The sequence below is a fragment of the Phoca vitulina genome, unplaced genomic scaffold (genome assembly GCF_004348235.1).
Source record: "Phoca vitulina isolate PV1807 unplaced genomic scaffold, GSC_HSeal_1.0 scaffold69, whole genome shotgun sequence".
Classification (NCBI taxonomy): domain Eukaryota; kingdom Metazoa; phylum Chordata; class Mammalia; order Carnivora; family Phocidae; genus Phoca; species Phoca vitulina.
In genome coordinates, this window is record NW_022589772.1 from 7,119,888 (window position 1) to 7,136,381 (window position 16,494).

Consider the following 16,494-nt stretch of genomic DNA (forward strand, 5'->3'; position numbering starts at 1 on the left):
ACTGAGCCACTCAGGGGCCCCTTTAGTTTTCTTCCCTTATGATGTCTTTTTCTGGCTTTGGTATGAGTAATGCCAGCCCTAGAACAAGGAAGTGTTCTTCCCCTCTTCTATTTTTTGGAAGAATTTGACGAGGATTTGTTTCAATTCTTCTTTAAACATTTGATTGAATTTGCCAGTGAAACCATTTGGTTGTGAGCTTTTCTATTATAATTCTATTTCTATAGGGTCAGTAGCAACGTCCCCACTTTCTTACTTGATTTTAGTGGTGTGAGTCTACTCTATTTCGTGGTCTGTCTAGCAAAAGGTTTGTCAATTTTATTGATTTTTTCAAAGAACTAACTTCTGGGCTTTTTGTTGTTTTTGTTGTTCTTAATTGTTTTTCTGTTCTCTATTTCATTTACATTTGCCCTAATCTTTTTATTTCCTTACTCCTATTTGCTTTGGGTTTAGTTTGCTCTTCTTCTTCTAATTCCTTAAAGTGGAAGGTTAGGTTATTGACAAGATCATTCTTTTGATAATGTAGGCATTTATAGCTATAAATTTCCCTCTGAGTACTGGGTTGGCTCCATCATGTAAATTTCACTGTTGTGTTTTCATTTTCATTCATCTTAAAGTATTCTCTTGTTTCCCTTGTGGTTTCTTCTTTGATCCATTCATTGTTTTAGAGTGTGTTGGTTAATTTCCATATATTTGTGAATTTTCCAGATTTCTTTCTGGTATTGATTTCTAATTTCACTCTATTGTGGTATAAAAGCATACTTTGTATTATCTAAGCATTTTAAATGTGTTGAAACTTGTTTATGGCCTGATATATATGGCCTATCTTGCAGAATGTTTCATGTACAATTGAGAAGAATGCATATTCCCCTGTTGTAGCATGGATAGTTCTACATGTCTTTTAGGTCTGGGTTGTTTAGAGTATTTGTTAAGTCTTCTATTTCCTTCTTTATATTTTGTCTAGTTGTTCTATCCATTATTGAAAGTGGGATGTTGAAGGGGTGCCTGGGTAGCTCAGTTGGTTAAGCATCCGACTCTTGATTTTGACTAAGGTCATGATCTCAGGGTCATGGGATCGAGCCCCACGCCAGGCTCCACACTCAGCACAAAGTCTGCTTGTCCCTGTCCCTCCCCTGCTTTTGTGCATGTGCTCTCTCTCATTCTCTCTCAAAATAAAAATAAATAAATAAATAAATAAATAAATAAATAAAATCTTTTAAAAAAGTGGGATGTTGAAGTCTTTAACCATTATTGTTGAACTGTCTGTTTCTTCTTTTTATTCTGTCAGTTTTTGTGTCACATATATTGGGGCTCTATTGTTAGCTGTATATATTTGTTTTATATCTTCTTGATGGATTGACCCTTTTATCATTATGTACTATCCTTCTTTGTGTTTTGTAACAATTTTTGTCTTAATGTCTGTTTTGTCTGACATTTGTATAACCACACCAGCTCTGCTTTGGTTACTGTTTGCATGAAATACCTTTTTCCATCCTTTTACTTTCAACTATTTGTGTCTTTGGTTCTGAAATGAATCTCTTGTCTCCAGTGTATAGGTGCATCACAGTTTTTATCCATGCTTTCAATCTCTTAATTGGATAATTTAATCCATTTAAATTTAATGTAATTACTGATAAGGAAAAAACTTACCTATGCCATTTTATTTTTTTTTTTATTTTTTATTTTTCAACTTAGTAAGAGCAGAATATTTATTTTCCTTTCATTTTCTCCCATTACAAATTAGTACATGAAAATTGGTGGCAAATCAAGAAATTATAAATAAGAAAACAATCATTACTTGCAATCCAAACACCCCAAGGGAACCCATGCTAACATCTAAATATTTGATTTTTTTTACATATTTAGGATTATTTAGTATTTACAGCTCTGATCATAACTAGTTTGGATCATAAGCATTTTTCTTTATCATAAAGAGATATTTTAAGGCTATTTAAGAGAAATGATAACCTATCATATAGATTTAGTAGAATTTCTTAAAAAATTCCTGATTTTTAGATGGTCTCCTAAGACTTCATCACTAAAAATAATACTTCAATGAATATCTTTCAACATGAACCAAGCACTGCGAGTCAAATTTTTTATCAGACATTTCAAAGCGGAATTGCTCAGGTAAATGGACAAATATGATTACAACTTTTCATTCATATTTTCAGAAACTTTGTCCCTCTTCACATAGATATCTCCATGATCTCATAATAATTTTAAAGCAAGTTGGATAATTTAAGACAAAATTACACCATATTATGCCAGTGTAGTTTTTCCTCAGTTACACATATTTTAATTCTACTTAGGAGCTCTATTTTTTTTTAATTTTTTTTTATTGTTATGTTAATCCCCATACATTACATCATTAGTTTTAGATATAGTGTTCCATGATTCATTGTTTGTGCATAACACCCAGTGCTCCATGCAGAACGTGCCCTCCTCAATACCCATCACCAGGCTAACCCATCCTCCCACCCCCCTCCCCTCTAGAACCCTCAGTTTGTTTTTCAGAGTCCATTGTCTCTCATGGTTCTTCTCCCCCTCTGATTTCCCCCCCTTCATTCTTCCCCTCCTGCTACATTCTTCTTCTTCTTTTCTTCTTTCTTAACATATATTGCATTATTTGTTTCAGAGGTACAGATCTGAGATTCAACAGTCTTGCACAATTCACAGCGCTTACCAGAACACATACCCTCCCCAGTGTCCATCACCCAGTCACCCCATCCCTCCCACCCCACCCCCCACTCCAGCAACCCTCAGTTTGTTTCCTGAGATTAAGAATTCCTCATATCAGTGAGGTCATATGATACATGTCTTTCTCTGTTTGACTTATTTCGCTCAGCATAATACCCTCCAGTTCCATCCACGTCGTTGCAAATGGCAAGATCTCATTCCTTTTGATGGCTGCATAATATTCCATTGTATATATATACCACTTCTTCTTTATCCATTCATCTGTTGATGGACATCTTGGCTCTTTCCACAGTTTGGCTATTGTGGACATTGCTGCTATAAACATCGGGGTGCACGTAGCCTTTCGGGTCCCTACTTTTGTATCTTTGGGGTAAATACCCAGTAGTGCAATTGCTGGATCATATGGTAGCTCTATTTTCAACTTTTTGAGGAACCTCCATACTGTTTTGCAGAGTGGCTGCACCAGCTTGCATTCCCACCAACAGTGTAGGAGGGTTCCCCTTTCTCCGCATCCCCGCCAACATCTGTCATTTCCTGACTTGTTAATTTTAGCCATTCTGACTGGTGTGAGGTGGTATCTCATTGAGGTTTTGATTTGGATTTCCCTGATGCCGAGCGACATTGAACACTTTTTCATGTGTCTGTTGGCCGTTTGGATGTCTTCTTTGGAAAAATGTCTGTTCATGTCTTCTGCCCATTTCTTGATTGGATTCTTTGTTCTTTTGGTGTTGAGTTTGATGAGTTCTTTATAGATTTTGGATACTAGCCCTTTATCTGATATGTCATTTGCAAATATCTTCTCCCATTCTGTCAGTTGTCTTTTGGTTTTGTTGACTGTTTCCTTTGCTTTGCAAAAGCTTTTTATCTTGATGAAGTCCCAATAGTTCATTTTTGCCCTTGCTTCCCTTGCCTTTGGCGATGTTTCTAGGAAGAAGTTGCTGCGGCTGAGGTCGAAGAGGTTGCTGCCTGTGTTCTCCTTTAGGATTTTGATGGACTCCTGTCTCACATTGAGGTCTTTCAACCATTTGGAGTCTATTTTTGTGTGTGGTGTAAGGAAATGGTCCAGTTTCATTCTTCTGCATGTGGCTGTCCAATTTTCCCAACACCATTTGTTGAAGAGACTGTCTTTTTTCCATTGGACATTCTTTCCTGCTTTGTCAAAGATTAGTTGACCATAGAGTTGAGGGTCCATTTCTGGGCTCTCTATTCTGTTCCATTGATCTATGTGTCTGTTTTTGTGCCAGTACCATACTGTCTTGATGATGACAGCTTTGTAGTAGAGCTGGAAGTCTGGAATTGTGATGCCGCCAGCTTTGCTTTTCTTTTTCAACATTCCTCTGGCTATGCGGGGTCTTTTCTGGTTCCATACAAATTTTAGGATTATTTGTTCCATTTCTTTGAAAAAAGTGGATGGTATTTTGATGGGGATTGCATTGAATGTGTAGATTGCTCTAGGTAGGATTGACATCTTCACAATATTTGTTCTTCCAATCCATGAGCATGGAACGTTTTTCCATTTCTTTGTGTCTTCCTCAATTTCTTTCATGAGTATTTTATAGTTTTCTGAGTACAGATCCTTTGCCTCTTTGGTTAGATTTATTCCTAGGTATCTTATGGTTTTGGGTGCAATTGTAAATGGGATCGACTCCTTAATTTCTCTTTCTTCTGACTTGTTGTTGGTGTATAGGAATGCCACTGACTTCTGTGCATTGATTTTCTATCCTGCCACTTGACTGAATTCCTGTATGAGTTCTAGCAGTTTTGGGGTGGAGTCTTTGGGATTTTCCACATAAAGTATCATATCATCTGCAAAGAGTGAGAGTTTGACTTCTTCTTTGCCAATTTGGATGCCTTTGATTTCTTTTTGTTGTCTGATTGCTGTGGCTAGGACTTCCAATACTATGTTGAATAGCAGTGGTGATAGTGGACATCCCTGCCGTGTTCCTGACCTTAGGGGGAAAGCTCTCAGTTTTTCCCCATTGAGAATGATATTCGCTGTAGGTTTTTCATAGATGGCTTTTATGATATTGAGGTATGTACCCTCTATCCCTATACTCTGAAGAGTTTTGATCAAGAAAGGATGCTGTACTTTGTCAAATGCTTTTTCTGCATCTATTGAGAGGATCATATGGTTCTTGTTCTTTCTTTTGTTAATGTATTGTATCACGTTGATTGATTTGCGGATGTTGAACCAACCTTGCAGCCCAGGGATAAATCCCACTTGGTCGTGGTGAATAATCCTTTTAATGTACTGTTGGATCCTATTGGTTAGTATTTTGGTGAGAATTTTTGCATCCATGTTCATCAAGGATATTGGTCTGTAATTCTCCTTTTTGATGGGGTCTTTGTCTGGTTTTGGGATCAAGGTAATGGTGGCCTCATAAAATGAGTTTGGAAGTTTTCCTTCCATTTCTATTTTTTGGAACAGTTTCAGAAGGATAGGTATTAATTCTTCTTGAAATGTTTGGTAGAATTCCCCTGGGAAACCATCTGGCCCTGGGCTTTTGTGTTTTGGGAGATTTTTGATGACTGCTTCTATTTCCTTAGTGGTTATAGGTCTGTTCAGGTTTTCTATTTCTTCCTGGTTCAGTTTTGGTAGTTGATACATCTCTAGGAATGCATCCATTACTTCCAGGTTATCTAATTTGCTGGCATAGAGTTGCTCATAATATGTTCTTATAATTGTTTGTATTTCTTTGGTGTTGGTTGTGATTTCTCCTCTTTCATTCATGATTTTGTTGATTTGGGTCATTTCTCTTTTCTTTTTGATAAGTCTGGCCAGGGGCTTATCAATCTTGTTAATTCTTTCAAAGAACCAGCTCCTAGTTTCGTTGATCTGTTCTACTGTTCTTTTGGTTTCTATTTCATTGATTTCTGCTCTGATCTTTATTATTTCTCTTCTCCTGCTGGGTTTAGGCTTTATTTGCTGTTCTTTCTCCAGCTCCTTTAGGTGTAGGGTTAGGTTGTGTACTTGAGACCTTTCTTGTTTCTTGAGAAAGGCTTGTATTGCTATATACTTTCCTCTTAGGACTGCCTTTGCTGTATCCCAAAGATTTTGAATAGTTGTGTTTTCATTTTCATTTGTTTCCATGAATTTTTTTAATTCTTCTTTAATTTCCTGGTTGACCCATTCATTCTTCAGTAGCATGCTCTTTAGCCTCCAAGTATTTGAGTTCTTTCCGACTTTCCTCTTGTGATTGAGTTCTAGTTTCAAAGCATTGTGGTCTGAAAATATGCAGGGGATGATCCCGATCTTCTGGTACCGGTTGAGACCTGATTTATGACCTAGGATGTGATCTATTCTGGAGAATGTTCCATGGGCACTAGAGAAGAATGTGTATTCCGTTGCTTTGGGATGGAATGTTCTGAATAGATCTGTGAAGTCCATTTGGTCCAGTGTGTCATTTAAAGTCTTTATTTCCTTGTTGATCTTTTGCTTAGACGATCTGTCCATTTCAGTGAGGGGGGTGTTAAAGTCCCCCACTATTATTGTATTGTTGTCAATGTGTTTCTTTGCTTTTGTTATTAATTGCCTTATATAATTGGCTGCTCCCATGTTAGGGGCATAGATATTTACAATTGTTAGATCTTCTTGTTGGATAGACCCTTTAAGTAGGATATAGTGTCCTTCCTCATCTCTTATTACAGTCTTTGGTTTAAAATCTAATTTGTCTGATATAAGGATTGCCACCCCAGCTTTCTTTTGGTGTCCATTAGCATGGTAAATGGTTTTCCACCCCCTCACTTTCAGTCTGGGGGTGTCTTTGGGTCTAAAATGAGTCTCTTGCAGACAGCATATCGATGGGTCTTGTTTTTTAATCCAATCTGATAGCCTGTGTCTTTTGATTGGGGCATTTAGCCCATTTACATTCAGGGTAACTATTGAAAGGTAGGAGTTTAGTGCCATTGTATTGCCTGTAAGGTGACTGTTACTGTATATTGTCTGTGTTCCTTTCTGGTCTATGTTGCTTTTAGGCTCTCTCTTTGCTTAGAGGACCCCTTTCAAGATTTCTTGTAGGGCTGGTTTCGTGTTTGCAAATTCCTTTAGTTTTTGTTTGTCCTGGAAGCTTTTTATCTCTCCTTCAATTTTCAATGACAGCCTAGCTGGATATAGTATTCTTGGCTGCATATTTTTCTCATTTAGTGCTCTGAATATGTCCTGCCAGTCCTTTCTGGCCTGCCAGGTCTCTGTGGATAGGTCTGTGGCCAATCTAATGTTTCTACCATTGTAGGTTACATATCTCTTCTCCCGAGCTGCTTTCAGGATTTTCTCTTTGTCTCTGAGACTCGTAAGTTTTACTATTAGATGTCGGGGTGTTGACCTATTTTTATTGATTTTGAGAGGGGTTCTCTGTGCCTCCTGGATTTTGATGCCTGTTTCCTTCCCCAAATTAGGGAAGTTCTCTGTTATAATTTGCTCCATTATACCTTCTGCCCCTCTCTCTCTTTCTTCTTCTTCTGGGATCCCAATTATTCTAATGTTGTTTCGTCTTATGGTATCATTTATCTCTCGAATTCTGTCCTCGTGATCCAGTAGTTGCTTATCTCTCTTTTTCTCAGCTTCTTTATTTTCCATCATTTGGTCTTCTATCTCACTGATTCTTTCTTCTGCCTCATTTATCCTAGCAGTTAGCGCCCCCATATTTGATTGCACCTCATTAATAGCCTTTTTGATTTCTACTTGGTTAGATTTTAGTTCTTTTACTTCTCCAGAAAGGGTTTCTCTAATAACTTCCATGTTTTTTTCAAGCCCAGCTAGTATCTTTAAAGTGATGATTCTGAACTCTAGATCTGACATCGTACTAATGTCCGTATTGAGTAGGTCCCTGGCAGTCGGTACTACCTCTTGTTCTTTTTGTTGAGGTGATTTTTTCCGTCTTGTCATTTTGTGCAGAGGAGAATAGATTAATGAGAGAACAAAATGCTAGCAGGGTAACAACGTCCCCAGAAAATATACTCTAAACAAATCAGAAAAGACCTGAAGCAGTGGGAAAAGAAAGGGAAAGAGAGAAAAAAGAAAAGGAAAGAAAAAAAGAAAAAAGAAAAAGATAAAGATAAAAACAAACAAAAGCAGAACAAAACAAAACAAAACAAAAACAGAATGTGATCAAATATGATCAGGCTGGATTACAGATCAGTGCCACACACTAGATTTTGGGTGTATTTTGGTCTGTTAAAAGAAAGTCCCTCCCAAAATTTTAAAGAAAGAAAAACTTATATATGTACAAGAATAAGGGTTGATATGATGAAGGGATGGAATATGACTGTAAAGATGGAAATTATAAAAAATTTTAAAAAAGGATTTGATAAGTTGTTTGAAAAAAGAAAGAAGAGGATTAAAAAAAAAAAAAGAAGGAAAAAAGGGAGAGAATGTGATCAGGCAGGGGAGTAGAAAAAAACCATACACTAGAGATTTAGAGTGTATTTTGATCTGTTAGAAGAAACTATCTCAAGATTTTAAAGAGAGAACAACTTATATATATATGCCAAAAATACGGGTAACTACTATGAAGGGATAGAATATGACTTCCAGAAAGTGGTCGCTTTTCTGTTCAGAGAGTTGTTGCTCTTCTTTTCTTCGATCTCCTGTTGAGTTCGTAGGTGTTCAGAATGGTTTGATCCCTATCCAGCTGAATTCCTGAGAGGAGACGAAATCCAGGTCTCCTACTCCTCCGCCATCTTGCTCCGCCCCCTTACCTATGCCATTTTAGTATTTGTTTTTCATATATCTTACATCATTTTGACTCATCAATTCTTATATTACTGCCTTCTCTACATTAGATCATTTTTAGCCTACTAAGTTGATTCCATTCTCATTTCTTTTACTAAATAATTTTAGTAATTTTTCTAGGGATCACAATTAACATCTTAATTTATAACATTCTAGTTCAAATTAATACCAACTTAAGTTCAATACAAAAACTTTTCTCCTATATAGTTCTGTCCTCCCTTTATATTGTTTTGATCACGTTATATCTTTATATATTTTATTCTCATTAACATAGATTTGTAATTATTGCTTTATGTAGTTATCTTTTAAATTTTATAGGAAAAAAAGAGGAGTTACTAGCCAAAAATACAGTAATACTGAGTTTTATATTTATTTGTCTTTACTATTGCTATTCATTTCTTTATATGAATTTGTGTTATTATTTAGTTTCCTCCCATTTCAGCCTGAAAGATTCCCTTTGATGTTTCTTGTAGGACAGGTCTACTAGCAACAAACTCTATAGGATTTTGTTTACCTGGGACTGTCTTAAATTCTCCTTCATTTTTGAAGGATACTTTTGCCAAATATGGAATTCTTGGTTGACAGTCTTTTACTTTCAACACTTAGAATATGTCATTCCACTGCCTTCTGGTCTCTATGGTTTCTGGTGAGAAATCCCCTGCTTATTGTATTGAGGATCCATTGTATATGAGTTGCTTCTCTTTTGGTGCCTTCTGAATTATCTTTGTCTTTTTACATAACATGTCTTGGTTTCAATCTCTGCATTTATCTTTCTTGGAGTTCTTGAGCTTATTGGACATATAGATTCATGTATTTTATTATATTTAGAAAGTTTTTGGTCATTATTTCTTCAAATATTCTTTCTGCATCCTCCCCATCTCCTTCAGTGACTACCATTATGCATATGATGGTATAATTAAAAGTGTTCCACAGGTCTCTGAAGCACTATTAATTTTTCTTCATGCTCCTCACACTATTTCATTTGTCCTATCTTCACCTATTCTTTTTTTCTGGTTCAAGTCTACTGTTCTTGAACTCCTCTAGTGAATTTTTTATTTCAGTTATTGTAATTTTTAACCTGGGAATTTTCATTTTTTAAAATAATTTCCATTGCTTTATTCATATTGTCTTTATTTCTTGTTACATTTTTAAAAATCTCCGAGCATATTTAAATTAGTTAATTTAAAATCTTTGTCTAATAAGTCCAATGTTTGAACCTCCACAAGGACAGTTTCTATTAATTTCTTTTTGTGTGTGTGTGTATGGATCCTACTCTCTTTTTTTGCATGAAATATTTTTGTTGAAAATTAGACATTGTGAATATTATGATATGGCAACTCTGGACATCATGTTGTCTCTCCCTCTGCATAGTTTTCTATTGCTCCTTGTTGTGTTTGCTCTTGTTTGTTTAGTGATTTTCTTAACTAATTTTGTAAAGTGTATTCCTTGTTGTATATGGCCACTGAAGTCTCAGTTAAGTTATTTCAGTGGTCAGTTAGTGAGTCAAAAGTCACGAAGCTCTCCTACAAAGATTCTGCCCCCATCCCCATTTTCATGATTAAGCATTTGCCTCGTTACTATAAACCTTTCATTAGTTTCCAGAGCTCCACTAAGTTGATTCTGATCGTTTTTGCCCATTTATTCACTGTTTTTGTGGAGGGATGGGTAGTTGGAGTTCCCTACTCTGACATTTTCACTGACATTACCTGAATATAGAATTTTAAAAGGGAATTTTGAATCCTTAAGTGTATGCAGCCTTTTGGATTGGATAAGTCATCAAATAATGGTATCATATGACAAACCAGGATTCAAATCCTAGCTCTTTTATTTAACATGTTCATGAAATAAAAATAAACAAGTTAAATTGAACAAGTTAAATTATTCATCTCTCTGGCCTCAGTTTCCCCATCTGATAAATAGGAGGAATACAACTTACCCCGCCAGGTTGTTGTGAAAATTAAACAGTGCAATCTAGCACAGGAGACTAGCAGTATCTATTTTGCAAGGTACTACTTGGGAAGAGTATCACACTAAGCCATTATAGATCATTACCACCTTAGCTGTAATTGGTTTCCAAGGAGAAGGTGGATCTTGAGAAAAATGTAACATAGGACAGGTAAATTGGATTAAGGAGAGGAAAGCAACTTGGATGCTACGCCTTATCTCTTAGGCAACTTGAGAAGTGTTAGAGCACTGCCTAGGGACAGGGGTAGAATGAGAAGGCAGGAAAGACATTTTTACTTTATAATTTTGTCCTAGATCAATCACCAGTGGCCACCACTTATGATTTAGCTCCACAAAAAGCCTCTCAAGTACACAAAAAGTCCAAGTAGCAAAAGCAAAAGATCTTTTGCTTATTAAGACCTCATTTAATTTCCTCCCTTTTCCCCAAGATTTTCCTGAGTTGTCCAATCCACAAAGATTTCTCTATCTTTAGCCTGACTTTTGTTTGTGTCACTATATTGGCATTAAATCATAATTGCTTTTGTACCATTGCAGTGTTAACTTTTCATGTATGCCAACTCAACTCATCCTCTACTGCCCCTCCTTAACTGTACTGTATTTTCCTTGAGAGTATATTTGACATGTATTTCGTTGTGCTTGTTATAGCACTCAACACAGTGCTGTGCACATAGTAGATATCCAATACACACTTTTTGAAATATCTGTAGTGTGACAAAAATCTCTATCTTAAAAACTAGATGGAATTCTTCCAGCATCTCCATGTCAAGGCAAATAATTTGAGTGATAATTAGTTTTCTGAGTTCAGCTATAAGCTTTGACATGGTTCAGCAGAGAGCAAGGGTCCTATATAAAACTCAAAATGGAGCAAAATTCTTGACCCAAATCAAAGAAATTCTCTTTCAAGGAGAACCTTTCTGTCTCCGAGTCCTACTACTCTCTATTAATCCAGAGTTACCTCCTGCTATATCAAAAGCCCTAGAAACTCTTTTATCCCAAACAACCCTGATTTCAAAGTCAAACTTCCAAGCACATTGTGTTGATTCTCCCTCTCAGACCTTTTCAGAAGTAACAGAAATTTGCACTGGTCCATTCTCCCCAGCCTATCAACTCAGTTGGAATGCACCAGACTATCCTTCTAGTATCCAGGCTGTCAGAAAGTGATCATAAATGATAGGGGCTCCTCCCCAGGCTGTTGGTTTCCCTACCCCTCTTGATTATATAGGGCAACCTGGCTCATTCTACAGAGCTTCTTCCTGCCATCATATTATTGGCCTTTAGTTATGAAAGCTTTTGCCTGGAAAGCTGTGTCAGAGGTTAATGTGACTACTTTTTTTTTTCCCTCAGATTCACTTTACTGGAAACAAACTCCCTAGAATGCTGCTTAGATAGTTATTTATCTTTATAACTTGAAAAGGCCATGTTCATGCTAGGGACTCTGGGTGAATCCTACCATTGTTGTTTTTCCTATGTCACTTCCCACCAGTCTCATCAGCTAAAAAGATCTAAAACAAACTGTGAAAGAGAGTAGGTCAATAGGATGCAGGACTTGGCCTTCTAAAGGGCATGGCTTTTTTCCCAAAATGGTTTGTCACTGGACACTGGAAGACAAGGACATGGATGGCTCTCTAGGGCTTTCCGTCCTGAATTTGAATGAGCCTGGCCCAGGGTGAATCAATAATGATCTTTGCTTTATGCTTTTCATCCACCCTAATATGATGCTTAGAGCAACATCACAGTTAAAACACAGGGCAGAGGGCAGTTTCTTAACATTGGAAGGATAGTCACATTTTCTTTCTAGTTCAATCTTCAACTCAGGATTTAGCTTAGTACTTTCTCTGAGACTTGAAGTTTAGGAGGAGAGTGGGGGTCCACTCTACTATTTCAGAACTCAAGATTGTAGCTTCTCTGGAGATACCTCCTTCATCTGGAAGGACTAGAATACAAAAATCTGAGTTAGGTCCTGGACATGGGAGAGCCCCATGGCTGGAGGGAGAGCAAGGACTGGGCCAGCTACAAAGCCTGGTTCAAAGGCGACCTCCTCTGGGAAGATTTAATGGTTCTCTCTTTTGTGTTTTCAGAGCACCTAAAAAACCTTAAGACATTATTTCCTTATTTTTACTCAATTAATATACAAATACATTCTTATTTAAAGGATTCAAATGATGCAGAAGAAGATAAAGACCCACTTACCTACCTCCTTGCCCTGCAATCCTAATCCCCTCTTCAGAGGTAACCCCTATTATTACAGTTTGGTATGTCTCTTTCCAGACTTCTTCTATGCACATGCAAACACACATATATAGATATACATTAAAACAGGTAGTGTTTTTAAAAATATATATAGCATCATACTGTATATTTCATTTTGCATTTTTTTCCTGGAGATCTTTTCCTGAATACACTTCATTCTTACAACTGCTGCATAGCATTCCACAATAGCATATGGTATATATCCCTTCTGTGGTGTTTATCAGGTGGCATTATAGTTAACAATCTTTTCTGTCATCATTGCCACCCCCACCCCCCACTGCACTCTCAGTAGATTGAGCTCTGTGAGAGAAGAGATCGTATCTTTGGTCTTTACAGCCCCCATAGTGCCTGGCATATCATATATCCAAATAAATTAGTGAAAAAAAATGAATGACCAAGTGATCTGAGAGGCTATTTGCAGCTGAATATTTATGTTTTCAGGGAGGTCCAGTAGGATTTAGGAGCACTAGACATCTTGAACTCTTTTTGGACTCTGATGAGACACTGTTATATCAGTGAGAAGTGTGTGTGTGTGTGTGTGTGTGTGTGTGTTAGGGCGAGGATAGGAAATGTATACTTGGAGAAAAAACTTGTAAGCTGATTTCTGTATCTCCCCAACCTCTTTTTCACCCTTTCACCCTGACCACCCCCCCCCCACTTCCCACTGCCTTTTTTAAAAAAGCAGTAGCTATATGAGGGCAAAAGAAATGGCCTCTGTCTGTGCTCAGATGCTAACAATTTGCTAGTTACGTGTGACCAAAAGTAGAAATCACTCATCTTGCTCTTTAGTACTCTCATCTCTAAGATGGAATGGCACTGGGAAAGGATAGTCATTTTACACTTTGAATTTAGCACTTTCCATTTGAGAATCATAAGGCATTCTTATCGCTTTGGTCCTTATCATCTCTGCCTCGGGCCTGATAGTTTGCTATCAGAGAAACATTTACTACATCGCGTGCAGATACCTGACATATCTCCAGCAGACTTGCAGTATGTTTCTCATTCACATTTCTTTACTAGGGTGTGAATTACAACCCTCTGCTCATTGAATGATGTAAATGAAATCACTTATACTATTACCTACTAGTAGCATAGCACTGTGCTAAAACTTAAGGGCCACAGAAGAATTTTAAGGTGAGGTTTCTGGTCTCGAGGAGCTTATGATAGATGGAAAGATTAGACATTTACACATGAAACATTCAAGTAGCAATACATGATGATGTATGATTTGGTGCCAATATGTATCATATAAATCTGTGTTGCCCAATACCATAGCCACTAGCCACATGCGGTTATTGAGCAACTGAAATGTGGGCAGTCAGAATTGAGATGTGCTGTGAGTATAAAACACACACCAGATTTCAAAGACTTAGGACAAAGAAAAGAATGGAAACTATTTCATCAAGAATTTTTATATTGGTTATATGTTAAAATGATAACATTTTTGATATGTTGGGTTAAATAAAAAATATGTTATTAAATTTATTTCTCCTGCTTCTTTTCACTTTCTAAAATGTGGCTACTAGAAAAATTAAAATTATATGTATGTGGCTCACATTGTCTTTCTATTGAACAGAGCTGGTATAGATTGTTAAATGTTGTAAAAATTCATAGAATAAAAAGCCTAATGAGCTGGAGCAGTCACAGAGGAGATGGGACTCTTGGTTACAAATAATGAAAACTCAAATCAGACAGCTTAATTAACACACAAGCACTCACACACAAAAGATAGGGGTTACTTTATTGGCTCAATAAACCGGGAAATCTACAGGGTATGTTCAGACCTGCTCAGGTATGTTCAGAGGCCATCTCATTTACCATGTGAAAAGAACAATTGAGCCTCAGACTCATAATGTCCTAGGTAAGCAACGCAAGCAGGAAAAAAATCTCTTTTCTTCTAGTTTCGATAGACAAGTCCTGAGGAGGACCCTAAATGGCCAGTCACACCTGTGGTTGGGGGAAGCCAGAGCTCTGTGATTACCCACTTTGCTAGTGTCACATGGGGAGAGGGAAGTGTTCTCTTTTTTATTTTATTTTATTTTATTTTTATTTATTTATTTATTTATTTATTTATTTATTTGAGAGAGAGCACATGAGCGGGGGGAGGGTCAGAGGGAGAAGCAGACTCCCTGCCGAGCAGGGAGCCCGATGCGGGACTCGATCCAGGGACTCCAGGATCATGACCTGAGCCGAAGGCAGTCGCTTAACCAACTGAGCCACCCAGGTGCCCTAAAACAATAAGAGATCTTATCTCGAAGGAATTTCACAAGTTTCTCCTCTCTAGTTTGCTTCTTTTAAAAATAAAAGATTGATATTTGATATTCCTACATGCCCAGCAAAATGACTAACATAAAAAAAGTGACATCACCAAATGCTGGTGAAAATGTAGAGAAACTGAATCATTCATACATTGCTGATGGGCATGTAAAATGGTACAGCCAGTCTGGAAAACATTTTGGCAGTTTCTTAAAAAACTAAACATGCTACTAACAAACTGCCCAGCAATTACCCTTCTGGGCATGTATCCCACAGAAATGAAAATTTATATTCACACACAAACCTGTGCACAAATGTTCATAGCAGCTTTTTTCATACTAGCCCAAAATTGGAAACTCAGACGTCTTTCAACAGATGAATATAGTTAAATAAACTGTGGTACCTTCATACCATAGAATACTACTTATCAATAGAAAGGAACAGGCTATTGATACATGCAGAAACTTGAATAAATCTCTAGGGAAATTATGCTGAGTAAAAAAAAGCCAATCACAAAAACTTGCATATTATATGATTTCATTTATGTAACATTCTTGACAAATTATAGAGATAGAGAACTGGCTAGTAATGGTTGCCAGGACTCAGGGATGGAGATATGGTGGAACGTGGAAGTCAATTTGGCTATAAACAGCCACATGAGGGATCTTTGTGGTGTTGGAACTGTTCGGTGTCTTGACTGTGGTGGTGGATACATGAACCTAGGTAATAAAATTGTATAGAACTTCACACACACACACACACACAAACACACACACACACACACACACTGGGGAAATCTGAATAAGATTCGTGGATTATATCAATGTCAACATCCTGGTTGTGATATTATTCTACAGTTTTGCAAGATGTAGCGATGTGAAGAAACTGGGCAAAGCCTACAAGGGCTCTACTTGTATTATTCCGTACAACTGCATATGAATATACCACTCTGAATAAAAATTTCAATGAAAAAGAAAGCAGAGAAAAGCTGAGAAAAGGAGAATAAAAGAAGATCCTGGACCCTAGAGGCCTCTATTGTGATAAAGGCCTTTAATCTATTGCCTCCACCAGATGTCTCATCTTTTTTCTCCATTCATGTCTTCACTTAAATGCTTGTACTTTTTGGCTTGCCCACAATTTACTACTGTTTATTGTGTGTATCCCGCATAACATTCCTTGCTCATCCACTCCTGTCTCATCTCACACACTTCTTCTCAAATATAGTGTTCTTATTGGTGAACTGTTTGTCTTTTTATAAATCTGGTGACTTAAAAACAACAGTGTGCAAGACATTGGCCCAGGGCATTTGCACTGTCAATCTCGGTCTGATCTGGTAGCCTCACTTAGCTCTCTAGGCCAGGCCTTCCTTAAGCTATGCCACTCTCCTCCATCTTATTTATCGGGAGGCAGTCTAGAAAAGTCTTACATTTTAGTCATTTTAGAGTGTGGTAGTTAAGAACAAGAGCTTTGGAGGGGCATCTGGGTGGCTTAGTCGGTTGAGTGTCTGACTCTTGGTTTCAGCTCAGGTCATGATCTCAGGGTCGTGAGATCAAATCCCGTGCGTGTGGGGGGCTGAGCACAGAGTCTGCTTCTCT